The 13,513-nt window shown below is 42.5% G+C and overlaps 1 protein-coding gene across 4 annotated transcripts in view; it reads left to right on the forward strand.

The window, feature by feature from the left end:
• The window catches only part of CANT1 (calcium activated nucleotidase 1), a 132,218-nt gene that overhangs the window by 75,505 nt on the left and 43,200 nt on the right, over window positions 1–13,513 (forward strand). The window contains exon 2 of one of the 4 annotated variants that reach the window (XM_069655223.1): window positions 5,535–5,631. The exons of the other annotated variants lie outside the window; for them this stretch is intronic. The gene's annotated coding sequence lies outside the window, so the exon portion shown is untranslated. The remainder of the gene's footprint in view (window positions 1–5,534; window positions 5,632–13,513) is intronic. 4 annotated transcript variants of the gene reach the window in all.

Here is a 13,513-nt window from a genome sequence, read left to right on the forward strand (position 1 = left end):
ATAAAACCTTTTGTTAATCAACTACACATCCAAGCCTCTGAACATTGATGCACATTATACGATGGATGTATAGGGAAGACTTCCGCTTTTGCTCTGCTCACCGAAAAATCTGATATTTAGCAAAATGTGTCCAATTGTGAGAGCAAGGTATGCACCGAACAGGTTGTACATAAGGGCCAGTAGGTCTTCAGCATAGAGAAATACTTTGGATACAACTCCATGATAAGGGAGGGAAACTGTCTATGTATAGCCCCGGCCAGCAGTCCTACGGCTAAATTAAAAAAGAAGAGGGACAGAGGGCATATCTGTCTGGTGCCCTTCTCAACCATACAATCTTCAGGGATCACATCTTTGATTAATATTCTGGCATTAGGTTGTCAATGTACAGCCCCAAAAAGTGTAAGTTAGTTTGGACCAAAGTTAAATTTTTTAGCACATCTGTTAAATAGGACCAGTTGACACGATCACTTTCTCAGCATCAGTCCCCACAACTGCACTCTGAGCATCTTTTCTTTTTATTCACATTGATCATGTTAATAAGCTACCACATACTATCATGGTCATGACACCCTCTCATGAATGCCACTTGGTTTGGGTTTGTAAAATCCTATATTGAACACTTTCCCCAGGAATTTAACGGTGAAATAGTGATAGTTTACACAAGCTGTGTGATCTCTGCCTGGCTTGAATAACAGCTTAAATACGCCACACATTCTTTGGTGTAATACGATTGGGGTGCCATCGGGACCATGACACGATTTGGCATTCATTCTTCAAACTTCCCATTTCAGTTCCTCTTGAGATACAACTGCTTCTTCTACCGACAAGTTCTCTTGTCTTATACTTGACACATTTAAAAAGCATACCTAACGTATTGACACCCACATGTGTGCCGGTCGAATAAAGCTCCTAAAGAAACTATGGAAAGCTTCACTAATCTCCCTAATTTGGTGAGCACCATCCCATCCTCCTCCACAATACCATCTTTTAGTCTTCTCTCCGATTGGGTAAGGAGCTTGGCCACTAGTTCCGCATATGTTGAAAATGCTTGGCGTGTCAAGAAAACCTACTTTCGTTGAAATTGAGTTATTTCTCATCATCCTCACCACCTTCAGCCCTCCCTACGAGGAGTCAATTTTATGTGCCAACTCCACTCAGTTCAGTTTAATTTACAATATTAATTGGGGTACATGCTTCTGATGTCTATGCTTAATCAAGAAGCCAATACTTGTGTCCCATATACCCACCTTTAAGCAATCCCAAAAGACATTTATGCCATCGACTGATCACTCATTCGCTTCAATATAGGGCCAATTCCCTCTCATAAGCATTTAATTTGCTTGTCTAGCAATGAAGAGGGCTTTAGTCACCAACTAACAGTTACCTTACTCTGAGCAATTGATGCCTAGAAACTCTTGTGTATAGGCGCGTTATAAATGCCATATCATATCAATATAAACCTCTGCATGGTCCGATATACAAATGTCCCTTTATCTGAGTGCCGACTACTGACTCTTAACGGGTGTGAGGGGTCCGAAATGGGAGGCAGACACAAATGTTGTAATGTTTTCAACATTGCACATCTTTATTAAAATAAAGGGGTTGGATAAAGGCTTTTCTGTCCCTAGCCTAAAGAGCTTGCCTGCCTAGGAAACTAAAACTAAAGATCAGTTTGTGTCTCGTCATCCAAATTATCCAATCTATTCTTTTGTCCAAAACATATCTGACACAACCCTTGCACTAAAAATTAACAACCAAAGGTGTAATGTAAATGTCTCTGTTTTTAGATTCAGTAAAAAGTGTATAAAATCAAATATGAAAAGCCAACAAAACAATACTTGGATCCAAGAGGTGGCTCCCTTCCCCTTCCCCTTCCTCATGTAGGATAGCGAAGTGTCCTTTTCAAACAAAGGTTCCTTAATAGCAACAGAAAATGTCTTTCACACACCACTTTCTTTTTCACACACCACTTTTCTAAGAATGGCAAAAAGTGTCTTTTTCAAACAATGATTCATTAAGAATATTAGAAATGTCTCTTTGACACAAAACTTTCTTAAGGCTGACCTCTTGGTATACTGTCAATAGTTTTTTCTTTGTTAGAAAAGATGAGAACCTGTTTTGGCACCCTAATCTATTTTCTTTATAATGCTCAAATGAAGAGAGGAACTCTGAATTTCTGTATGGATCAATATTTTTTATTTATTTTTGTTTTTCAAAGCTGTATCTTCTTTTCTTTGTATACACCTTAATTGAAACCCTCAACACATGTTTCACTGTCTTTTAAACATTTCAGACAGTTCTTCAGGAGGGAAAGCTTTTTATAACATCAACATATATGAGTAAAAACGAAAGATAATACATAAAGCATTTTTGTTCTGTGTGACCTCATTTATATAAATACACTTTCACATCCAATATCACTCTTAAATTCTTGCACTACACGAAATTATATGTATAAGTTATAACATTGGCTTGCTTAAAAGGGCACTCACTTTTTCTTTGTCACTTCAATATTTGTTTTTGTAGTTATTTTGCAAGTACGAAAGACGTGCCTTGATACGTGTGTCTCTCACGCTTATACTTCAAAATTGGTGCTATCGTAGCGTGGGCTGGGGAGAAGGAAAACTGAAAGGATTTGTTTAGAATCAGTTCTCAGTATTTTCTCACACGGTACTTGTTTAATTTACATTTTAAATGTCATTCTCTTTAGATCACATTTTCGGCGTTGGCATGGTCTTATTTAAGGCCCTGCCAGAAATCCTTCAGTAACTTCTTTAGATATCCTGGTATACTCTCATGTTGAGTACCTTTTCACAATGTCTTTTCCATTCATATACTTAAAATGGATTACCTGGTGTACTCCCCTGCCAGAAATCCCCTTCTAGGTTTTGTAGATCCCTTGGTATACTCTCCTGCCAGGTATCTTTCTCCAAAAGGCCCACTGTCTGATGTTTCTTTCACCAAGACCTCTTAAAATGTTCTTTCAGTATAACACAGTTGTACTCCTTCACTGTTTAGATTGTATTGGCTTTATATACTACTTGTTCCAACTTCCCCCATGTAGACATCTCCTATATGGAGACTTGTTCAAGTTCCGTCTGTCAACTTCTTCATTATCATTCATTGGCTTGTCGCAATACTTGTTACAATTTTCCACAAAGGAACATTAATGAAGAAGTTGAAAGGCAAAATCTGTACAAGTCTCCATATACAAGATGTCAATCTGCTTGTGATAACATTTACTCCAACTTTCCCCATATTGACTTCTCTTATGAGGATTTGTGTAAATTCGGTCTTTCTTGGTTTGCATTCAAAATAACTTTTCAATTGTTTCTTATCCTGTCGGCACACGAGTCCCTAACTCCTATGAGTAGACTCGCCAGTGTTTGGCATTTCCGACCCATGGCACGTTGCTGTAGTGGAGTTTTCACTCTAGGAAAGCTTCTCCTCCTTTGCAGACTCTCATTCAGTTCACCCGCCGACAGAACTGCAGCTGTTTGTCAAGATTGCACTCCCAGCAGCTTTGCAGCTCCATGGCATCGGCTGTGCTTCTCCCAGTCTCACACCTCTCATGGTAAATTGTACTCACAAGTAGTTGCTCACTCGGCACAGTTCGTTTCGGGGCGTCTGCTTTCGGTACAGCTTCCTGCTTCACCCGCTCTGCATCTTTCTTCTCAGTCTTCACTTCTCAATGGAAGGTGTACACCATATTTAAATATCCCACGCAGCTGACTTCCATTGTAACAACTAGTCTTCATGTTTAGCTTGGTGTCTCTTTTAATCCATATTAACTCCTTCCTCATCCTTGTCTCATTTTTTGAGGTATTATAATAGTTGGAGGCCATAGTAATTTTAGCTCTTACAAAGTTACAGTGTTTTAGATTTGTGTTTAAAACCAAAATATCAAAGACAAGAGATGTTAAATGTGTATATGAGGTAGGAGTGTTTTTCTGTTCAGATTGTTTGCAGGAAGAGGTTTTGGGATTTTACAATGAGAGGGATTTTTAAAGTGACAACAAGCCATCCAAACTTCAGGAATGATGAATTCTTCTTCATTATGGGGTGAAGAATACTGCATTTCTCCTGATGGGGTCACCACCTTTCCCCGACAACTGTCTCCTCCCATATGATCCTCCCTTATAATACCACCCCCAGGGTCAGGATCAGGCAGCAGCTGCCGTCCCCTGGCCACATGGGGTGAGAGCTTTGGTGGGTATCACTGATGACTCCCAAGGATTCATCACACAAGGAAGTAGATATGAAAAATAAATGTCTTCGATTATTGTGTATGGGTCGGAAGAAAAAACATTTGCACCCGGGAAAGACGGATTGACCAATGAAAATCGGTCTTTCCTGGGTATGATGCTCTAATCACTGCCAACACCACCGCTATTAAAATAGAAAAGGGACTAGGTCCTGTGGCCTTTTTGGAACAATTCTACACTTTTCGAGTTTGCTCATTTAGACAGACCTTGTACTATTACTTACACTGACGCCAAGCAACACATATGTTATTTTATGCAGGACTGCATGCTCGCTCTGAAGTGCTGGCCTCCCACAGGAAAACCATCAGCCATGGTCATGTGTTCCTAACTCCAAAAAAAGTATCACCTGCCTATTTCATTTGAACAGTCACACTTCTTGGCTATCGCAGTATCTTTTGAATTAATTTCATTCCTCAACTTGGCAGAAATCATCAATTGAGTTTGACAGACTTTTTCTCCAGTCCTGGGTGCCCGCTGCCCAGAGGCTATCTACTCTTCTCTCCCACCCCAACTGTTTTTCGGGGTAAGTCATCACCCACGGAGTTCAAATATTTTGGGCAGATGTTCTTTTAATCATTTTAAGTATCTCATACTCAAACACACTTTTTTTAATCAAATTTTGTCTGCTTCCCCATAGGGGTTGTTTTCATTGCCCTGAGGAAGGCGTTAACTTTATGCCAAACAGTTCGCCCGCCGAAACGTGCCAATGTGCCCAACCTACAAGAAGGAACACTATTGTAAAATCAAGATTAGTACGGCCACGTAGGCAGACCCTTACATGGACCTCTTTATACCTTGTTGAATGTAAATAGTCACACCTCTTTGAAATTAACAATGTGATGAACTAATTTAAGATCTGTTTCTTGCACTTTCCTATACTTACTTTGTATATTGGAATACTCGTACATGGACATCTTTTCACCATGTTGAACGTGAATACTCGCACCACTATGAAATTTTAAAAGGAGTGACAAACAAATTCAAAGATGTGTTTTCTTGCATTTTCCTCTCTACTTTGAATATTTGTACATTTTGTCTTCTTTGCATTTTCTGCTTTGAAATATTTGGTTATCTGTTTATATGTTCCAATTTCTCTGAAAAATAAAAGCACATATCATCTTCTCTTGTTTACAATGTCATGTAACAGTTCTTTGAGTATTTGAGATACCACACGTGACATTGTGCACATTTTCTCTTCTCAAAATAATTGCATTTTGGACAATGAATGGTAATGTCAGTTTCTTGCTTGCCATACCTTGGATGTCTCAGATGTTCCTTCGACAGCTTAACCAACGCTTCAATTCTCCTGTCAGTGTTCGCACTGTCCTTCGGCACCGAGGGAGCAGGAGCCCCTAAACACAGAGAGGTAAGTCCTTGGGCTCATCCTCACTCGCCAAGATCTTGCCGCAATTCTACACAAAAGCACCACTTTAATGCGCTTTGCTCAATTTACAGCAAGTATTCTCCTTGTGCTCTACAACGTTCGCCATCCTGCATTTTTGCTGCCTTTTGAATCAGTTGGATACTTTGTTGCATTGCGGACGCCATTCCAAGATGGCCGCCCGACTTTAACAGCCGACCTAATTCGTCTAACAGCCACCCTGGGCTGTCGCATTGCCTGATTGGCTCACCTGCCCATATCACCAGCCTATCCCAAGCCGGGAGGTTTAGCTGGCCTCAGCACCAAGGCCTGCACAAAGGCCTATTCCCTGTCCCAGCCTGTCCTTGCCTTTCCGGCCATCGGCCAGAAACCCTGCCTCTCTTTTGGCAGCTGTGGATCGATCGGCGGACTCATTCACCAGGTATGATATAGCGTCCAGTAAGAGCACCTCACCTATTGCCTATGCTAACTCTATCTCTGATGCGCCTTCCCCCCACGTGTCGCAACCAACGTATCATAGACCCACTGGCCCACGCATTGCCAGGATATGCTTAAACTATCGCCCTGCCACTCGACTATGGCCACTATTGCCGCTTCTGTCTCCCAGGTACAACTCCCAGGTATATCTACGCTGATCTGCACTCTCCCGGAAAGACATTTGCATAATATATTACCTGCACTAACAACCTCTACGCACAGTCTTGCATTCCGCTCCAGGCAAAATTAACATGTAGCTACATACATGATACCCAGCAGAGACCGCAATTCTTCAAACTAAACAAACCTTTAACTGCTGAAATGAGCATATGCCCGTTGTCACTCTGTACTTCTGACCATACTGCAATTCTGGTTTCTCAAATCCAATCCTACCTCTCGCCATCGAACCTGTTTACCTCTGCACACTCATTGCTCTCTAGCCTGTACTGCATATTCCTGTGCTTAGGTGTTCCACTGATTGTGCACCCCATGTATACTGCCTTATTTACATTGCTCTCTAAGCCTGCACTGTATATTTTGGACCTAGGTGCTCCATTAATTTTGCTTAATGCTTACTGCCGTATCTACATCCATAGCCTGCACGGTATATCTCGAATCTAGGTGCCCCTTCGATTGCGCACATTGCATAATGCCGCATATATACTGCCTTTCAGCCTCGACTGCAAACTTCGAATCTAGGTATTACATTGATTGTGCACACTGTATACTGCCCTATTTACATTGCTCTTTAGCCTGCACTGTATATTTCGTATCCATGTGCTTTTAGCATGAACTGCAAATTTTGAATCTAGGTGTACCATTTATAGTGAACTGACTCTAGGTGAACCCTCTGATATTGAATTGACTCTGTGAACTACTGCCACTGAATCTGCATACTCCCGCATGCACATTGCATGTCAGCCTACACTGAGATTATGCATATGAATGCAACATTGATAGTGAATTGATCCGGGGTGAACCGCTGACACTGATATTGCATATAGCATCTGCACACCACACATTAGCATACATGGCAAATTCCGAATCCAGGTGAACTATTGTTACTGAACTGTATATCCCTATTTGCACATTACATCCTAGTCTGCCTAGTAACATATAGCCGGTATATTTTACTTTGAATCTAGGAGAGCCTTTGATTTTGAACATGCAGTCAGCCTATTACGCCTCTGCTGTCTAACATACCTCTATGGTACCTAGCCTTAGGCAAACTACCAATCCTTCACTGCATTAGCATCAGCATGCCCCCATTAGTTACCAACCAGACTCTCTACACGATAATCCTTGCTCTGAGCACCACGTTCTACATCATGGCACTTACCACTCCTGCCAACAGGACACTGCCATCCGTGACATCTACAACCCCACTTAATCCGTCTACCGCGTCTCTCCATGACATGGCAGATGCCCTAAACTACCTCCCATGCAAGCCATGCCCAACCACGGACAGAAATGTACGCCTCAGAGCGAGACTAGCCAAAATATACGAGCCTCTCACTAGGTCACTAAACATATCCCCTGATTCTAGGACCCCTAGCATGCCCTTTGTCCCCCACTGTGGCTCCAAGCCTACTAAAACAAATTTCAGCAAAGTAGAGAAAACCTAAAACCCTACTTGCCCCCCTGCCTACCATACCGACCTCTATGAGGCGCCTTAAACTCCAGATCGCTGGTAGCACATGCTATAGAAGTAGCCGATCTGATCCTGAAAGAGGATCCATACTTTCTTGCCATTACTGAAACATGGTTACACCCTGCTGCAGGCCCTATGATCATGCTAGCAGTTCCCGATGGGTTTTCCATCTTGAGACATGACAGACCTAATAGTAGGGGAGGTGGTATCGTTTTTATCCACAAATGCGGTCTCGCCATGAGACTTGCTACCCAGATTGACCTCCAGCCGTGCGAATCACTCTCAAAGTTCCTCTAACCAATGCCCAAACCTTAAACATCCATTTGATATACCGCCCGCCAGCCCTCCTGGAACCTTCGTGGATGACATTAACTCTATCCTAACCAATAACCTTAAAAGCTCCTCACAAGTACTTCTTCTATGGGCTTCAATGACCAATCAGACCAGCTTGCCACAACCACAGCTAACACCCTGTCAGAACTTGAATTTACCCAAAAAAGCCACACTGCCACCCATGAGAAAGGCAGAATTCTTGACTGGGTGGCAGACCACAACTGCCAGGTCAATATCCTCTCCATCTCTCATTTAGCCTGGACGGACCATCACTTTGTGTCCTTCTTGCTCTCCACCATTAAACCTCCACCGACTACGGCCCTCAGGGCTCCACCCACACTAACCAGAAATAAAAAGAGCATTACAGTGGATAGGCTCATCCCGATACTACTCCCCACTCTCAATTCTCTCCATGACAACACTGACCCTGCGAGATTGGTTGAAGAATATAATAAAATCATGACCGCTTCCTTGGATCAGATTGCTCCTGCGAAACTAAGACCAAGTAAGCAGAAAACTTATCTGAATAATTGGTTTACACCTTTCTTAAAAAATTTAAGACAACAAAAAAGAAACTGCGAGGCTACATGGATAAAACATCCCTCTGAATCCAATAAATTCAAACTTACTAAACTGTCCTCCCTCTACAAAATTCTGCCTAGCAAAACGAACATCCTTTGACACACGCATATCCAATGCCAAATCTAACATAAAGGAACTGTTCAACATTCTTAAAGAAATAGAGACTCCAATAGCACCACCCGACACATGCATGAAAGATAAAAAATGGTGTGAGGATATCCAATTCGCCCTAGCCAATAAAATAGCCACTCTACAAAATAAAATTTCATGCAAAAGAATTGGCTTAAATGATCCCCTTGCCTCCAGTACTACTGATAAGACTAGCAGAGACGAATCTACGCGATTCAACTTGACCAAGGTCTCCATCCTTGAAGTGGAAAGAATTATTCTGTCCCTTGAACCATCAAACTGTCAGGGAGACCTATGCCCTGGGCAGCTTATCAAGGATGCTGCCCGTGAACTATCTCCATTCATCACCAAACTCATTAATGCATCCTTCACTACGGGCATTATTCCCACTAACCTCAAACAATCATGGGTACTCCCACTCTTAAAAAATAAATAAATAAATAAAAACTACCCTCGATCCATCTACACCCACCAATTATAGACCCATTACTACTGTGCCTTCTAAAAATCTTGGATAAGGTAGCATGCACTCAAATTTAAAAACACCTGGAACAACATCATCTGTTAGGAGCTAGACAATCCGGTTTCCGTCCCCAGCATGGCACAGGAACTGCCCTCATTGATTTGAAGACCCAAATCGACGAGCTCAAAGACTGTGGGAAATCAGCACTACTACTACTCCTCCTCCTAGATCTCTCAGCTGCCTTCGATCTAGTCGACCAAACAATCCTCTGCAACTATCTAAACACAGCAGCACACTCCTCTGATGAAGCCGTTACCTGGATCAGATCCTTTTTAAGTGGCAGAACAATGAGGGTCTTCTCGCCGCTAGCTGCAGCAGACCCCATACCAATTACCTGCCTTGTGCCCCAGGGATCACGTGTCTCGCCTACACTCTACGACATTTTCACTAAGCCCCTCTTTGATGATCTGGATCATCTCGGTATCACCTACACTAACTATGCAGATGATACCCAGATCCTCCTCCCGCTTTCTGGGGATTATGAAAAGGATTTGGCCTTGGTGAATAGAGTGTATATTATCATCCAGGCATGGATGGCCACACACAGTCTATGCCTGAATGATGATAAAACTGAACTCCTCATCCTGGGCACCCAGCCCAACTTAAAAAAAATTAGGTCCCAAATACTCATCATTACAATTGATGGCAATATCATAAAAGTAAAGCACGAGGTAAAAACACTCTGTTCTACCTCGACTCTCACCTCTCATTCTCTAAACAGGTCAACTCCTTAGCATCTTCCAGAGCCTACACGTGCAAAACTGATACGCACTGGCAAGCCATTCCTCTCTGAAAGCAGTTGCATCACTCTAGCCAGAGCCCTCATCCTTTCACGCCTGGACTGCTGTAATGCCCTCTACCTAAAATCACCCAAAGCCACCATTAAAAGAATCCAAATTCTACAAAATAATGCCCTTAGAGCGGCCCTAGGCATTTCCAGAAGAGACCATATTTTCGAGACCAGTCGAAAGAATAACTGGCTCCCAACCCACGACAAAGTCCTCCTAAAAACTCTATCGCTGACATACAAATCTCTTAACAATGTTGCACCCATCTATCTGGCTGAGAGTTTCACAAGGAATAAAGATCGTCTTGTCATACCTAGCTTCAAACGGTCCACAATTGGAGGTAACGGCTTCCCGGTGAAAACATCCAAATTATGGAACACATTGCCTCCCAGCCTAAGAATAGATCAAACTTACCACAAGTTTAGAGCCAACACCATTGTATGGCTAAAATCCAACAACCAGCAATCCTAACTATTTGCTTACTGTTATGACATCAACAGCTTGTAATTAGCCCTCTTCCAGACCCTATTTTGTATATACCTCCCTGTGTTTATATATATTCTACTACTGTACACCATGTTTCTAAATGTGCCTTTTCTGTATATAATTTTTACCTGTATAATTCTGTGTAACCAAGCTTCGCATATACTTGTAACTGCTGCGCCCTGTTACCCCCGGATATGATGCGCATTATAACTAATAAGCAAACAAACAAACAATAATGCCAATATGGTGTGGGGAGTTGGGACAACCGCACCAGGGTCACACACTACTGGAGGGTGCTGCGTTGATTTCCCACACTACACAACATCGTAGTCTGTCCCATTCAATAACGATGGACAACCAAACGAGACCTTGACAATTTGGCATCCAGTTGTTTCTAAGTGTATTGTTTCTCTTAATGAATGTCATTCCTAAACCTGCATACATGCACCGCCTTGCAATTGGTTTTCCATAATTGTGTGTATAGGACTTTTCTTTGAAGAGAAGCATAACGGTCTATGGAATTGTCTCTCTCATTGTAAGATGCTCCTCCTGCACGTTGGGGTACAATGACTGCTGAGAGCCTCTGAGGGACTTTGTGTGGCCTTGATGACCATTCTTCCATTCTTGCCAATCATGGCCCTCATTCTGACTCAGGCGTCTGAAGACTGCTCTGAAAAGGTTGATGTTACGTCTTGATGAGCTAGCTCAAAGAGATCCCCGTAGGATGTGATTTGGGCACAGATGGGCCAGAGGTGGGTGGTAATAACCATAGAGATTAGCATGGCCATTGGCACGGGTAGTCAATGGGTGGGTAAATAATGAAACACCTACAAACGTTGTGCCCCCCCCCCCACATGCCATCTACCCCTAGCTGTACTTTAATGCAATAGCTTTGCCTTATAGGTGGCACCTTAGCGCCACCTAATAGTCCAAACTAAAAAGCATAAGTTGGCAAAACTAAACGTTCTGAAGATGCAGCACAAAACTGTGCCCCCTCGATAGGCGTTATGAGTTTTTATTTTTTACATGGTCATGTGCTGCCATTTGGTATTCGGGTGCTCTTTGGAGTCTGTTACAGCATTCCAAAACAGCAAGTTAGGAAACCTGAATATTCTCAAGTTGCAGCTCAAATGTGTGCTTTGAGTAAGCGTTTTGAGTGCTCAGGCTTTTAATCCCGAAGTGTTTTTCACTACCCCCACCGACAGCGTTCCTGGTAACGGGCTGAAATGTGCGATCTTCGTAGTCCATTTTATATGTGAGAATGTTCTATAACAGCAGAAAACATTGCATAAAATTGAGGACTGTGACATAAGAGACTGCACAACACGAGGTTAAGGCTAACCACACCTAGTCTGCACATGAGGTGAATGTGTGTTTGCGCAGTGTCTACTCAGTAGGCAGATGTACGGGTGAAGGTCATAACATGGGATAACCCTCGCTTGGTTTTTAAGGCGGCCTGCAAGATGCAGCATCATCCTAAATCGCGCGTTGTAATCACTCACACTTTGACCTGCTTTACTTGTGAGCACATTGGTCTATAACCCCCGACTTATCGCTGAGCCGAAGTTTTTATAAAGCCCAGATGACAAGGAGGCTGCTCCTGTTAGCATAGTGTCGACAGCTGATCAGCCAGGACGGGCTGTACCGCTCCATAAGCAAAGTTCCAGAAGACTGGGGGCCTTTCCTACATAATGATTGGAGTCACTGTTGCATGGAAGGCTTGCATGTAATCGTGGTGCAGAAAGAAGCCTTTATGGTACAACCGTGTACCCGAATCTACCATTCCAAACTACAAGATCCATTCCACCTAGCATGGCTTGACTCCTTACTCGCTCCTTATATCACATGCTTCGCATACCCCCGCTCTGTCTCCTGCCTATGGCACCCACCAAACACTAACCGTTATTTGAACTAGGATATTGGTCACAAAGGAATGTTTCTTGTAGCTCGTTTGCTGCATGGCCCAAGCATGTTCTAATCGCAATAATAAAGATGTTACAGTGTGCCCTCGTGGTTTGATTAACTGTTACACTCTTCAAATACCCACTACTTCATCTTCGGCACTCCGACTTGGGTGTTAGTTCATTTATCTCATGGGAGCCCTTACATTTGATTTAATGTTTTATGTCGGAGGTTTGTTACAGACAGACTGAACTTGATCATATCAAGGTTCTGCTGCAGGCGAAGATGAAAATGCATGCCAACGTGAACACCGAGAGGGCATTCAAAGTGGGGAGAGCCAAGAGAGATCAGGCAACGAGAGATGTTGTCAAGTTTGCCTAACTGAAAGTGATCTGATCTACTGTCCATAATTTTAATGTCAAAAATGGTGTCCAGGGCATCCCTCTCCTCTACTCACTTTTTAGTTGCCCATATCAAAACCATTTACACCTTATACTATTGTAAACAGATAGGTTTTATTAATTGTCCAAGTCAAAGCAACCATTAACATAAATGAGCGTCTTATTTGTTGCCCTAAAAATAGCCCATTCAGAAGCCAGCCGACACGTGTTTCGAACCTCTTAGGTCCTTTTCAAGGCTGGGCCTATTTAACACAAACAGTACATTCAGTTCACTTGGATCTTTTTCATTTGTGTTAATGGTTGCTTTGATTTATGGTTTTGATATGGGCAACTAATAAGACCCATATGTTTACAATTAAACAAGTCGCCCAATAAGGGCATCTAATTTCGATTGTTGATTGGTTCATTTAAATTTTTGGAATCGGTGACAGCGCACACTTCCTACTTTACCTTTCCTGTTATATTGCTTGTGCAGGTCGGGATTATCCTGCAACTGTGCGTAGGTGTGGCAGTCGCACGTTCTTTATCTAATGTTACCCATTTCTATCTATTCCATAGCGCCCATTACCTGGTAAATCTCACTTGCTCCTCTGTG

The sequence above is a fragment of the Ambystoma mexicanum genome, chromosome 3q, assembly GCF_040938575.1.
Source record: "Ambystoma mexicanum isolate Mex_15411 chromosome 3q, UKY_AmexF1_1, whole genome shotgun sequence".
In the NCBI taxonomy this organism is placed as follows: Eukaryota; Metazoa; Chordata; class Amphibia; order Caudata; family Ambystomatidae; genus Ambystoma; species Ambystoma mexicanum.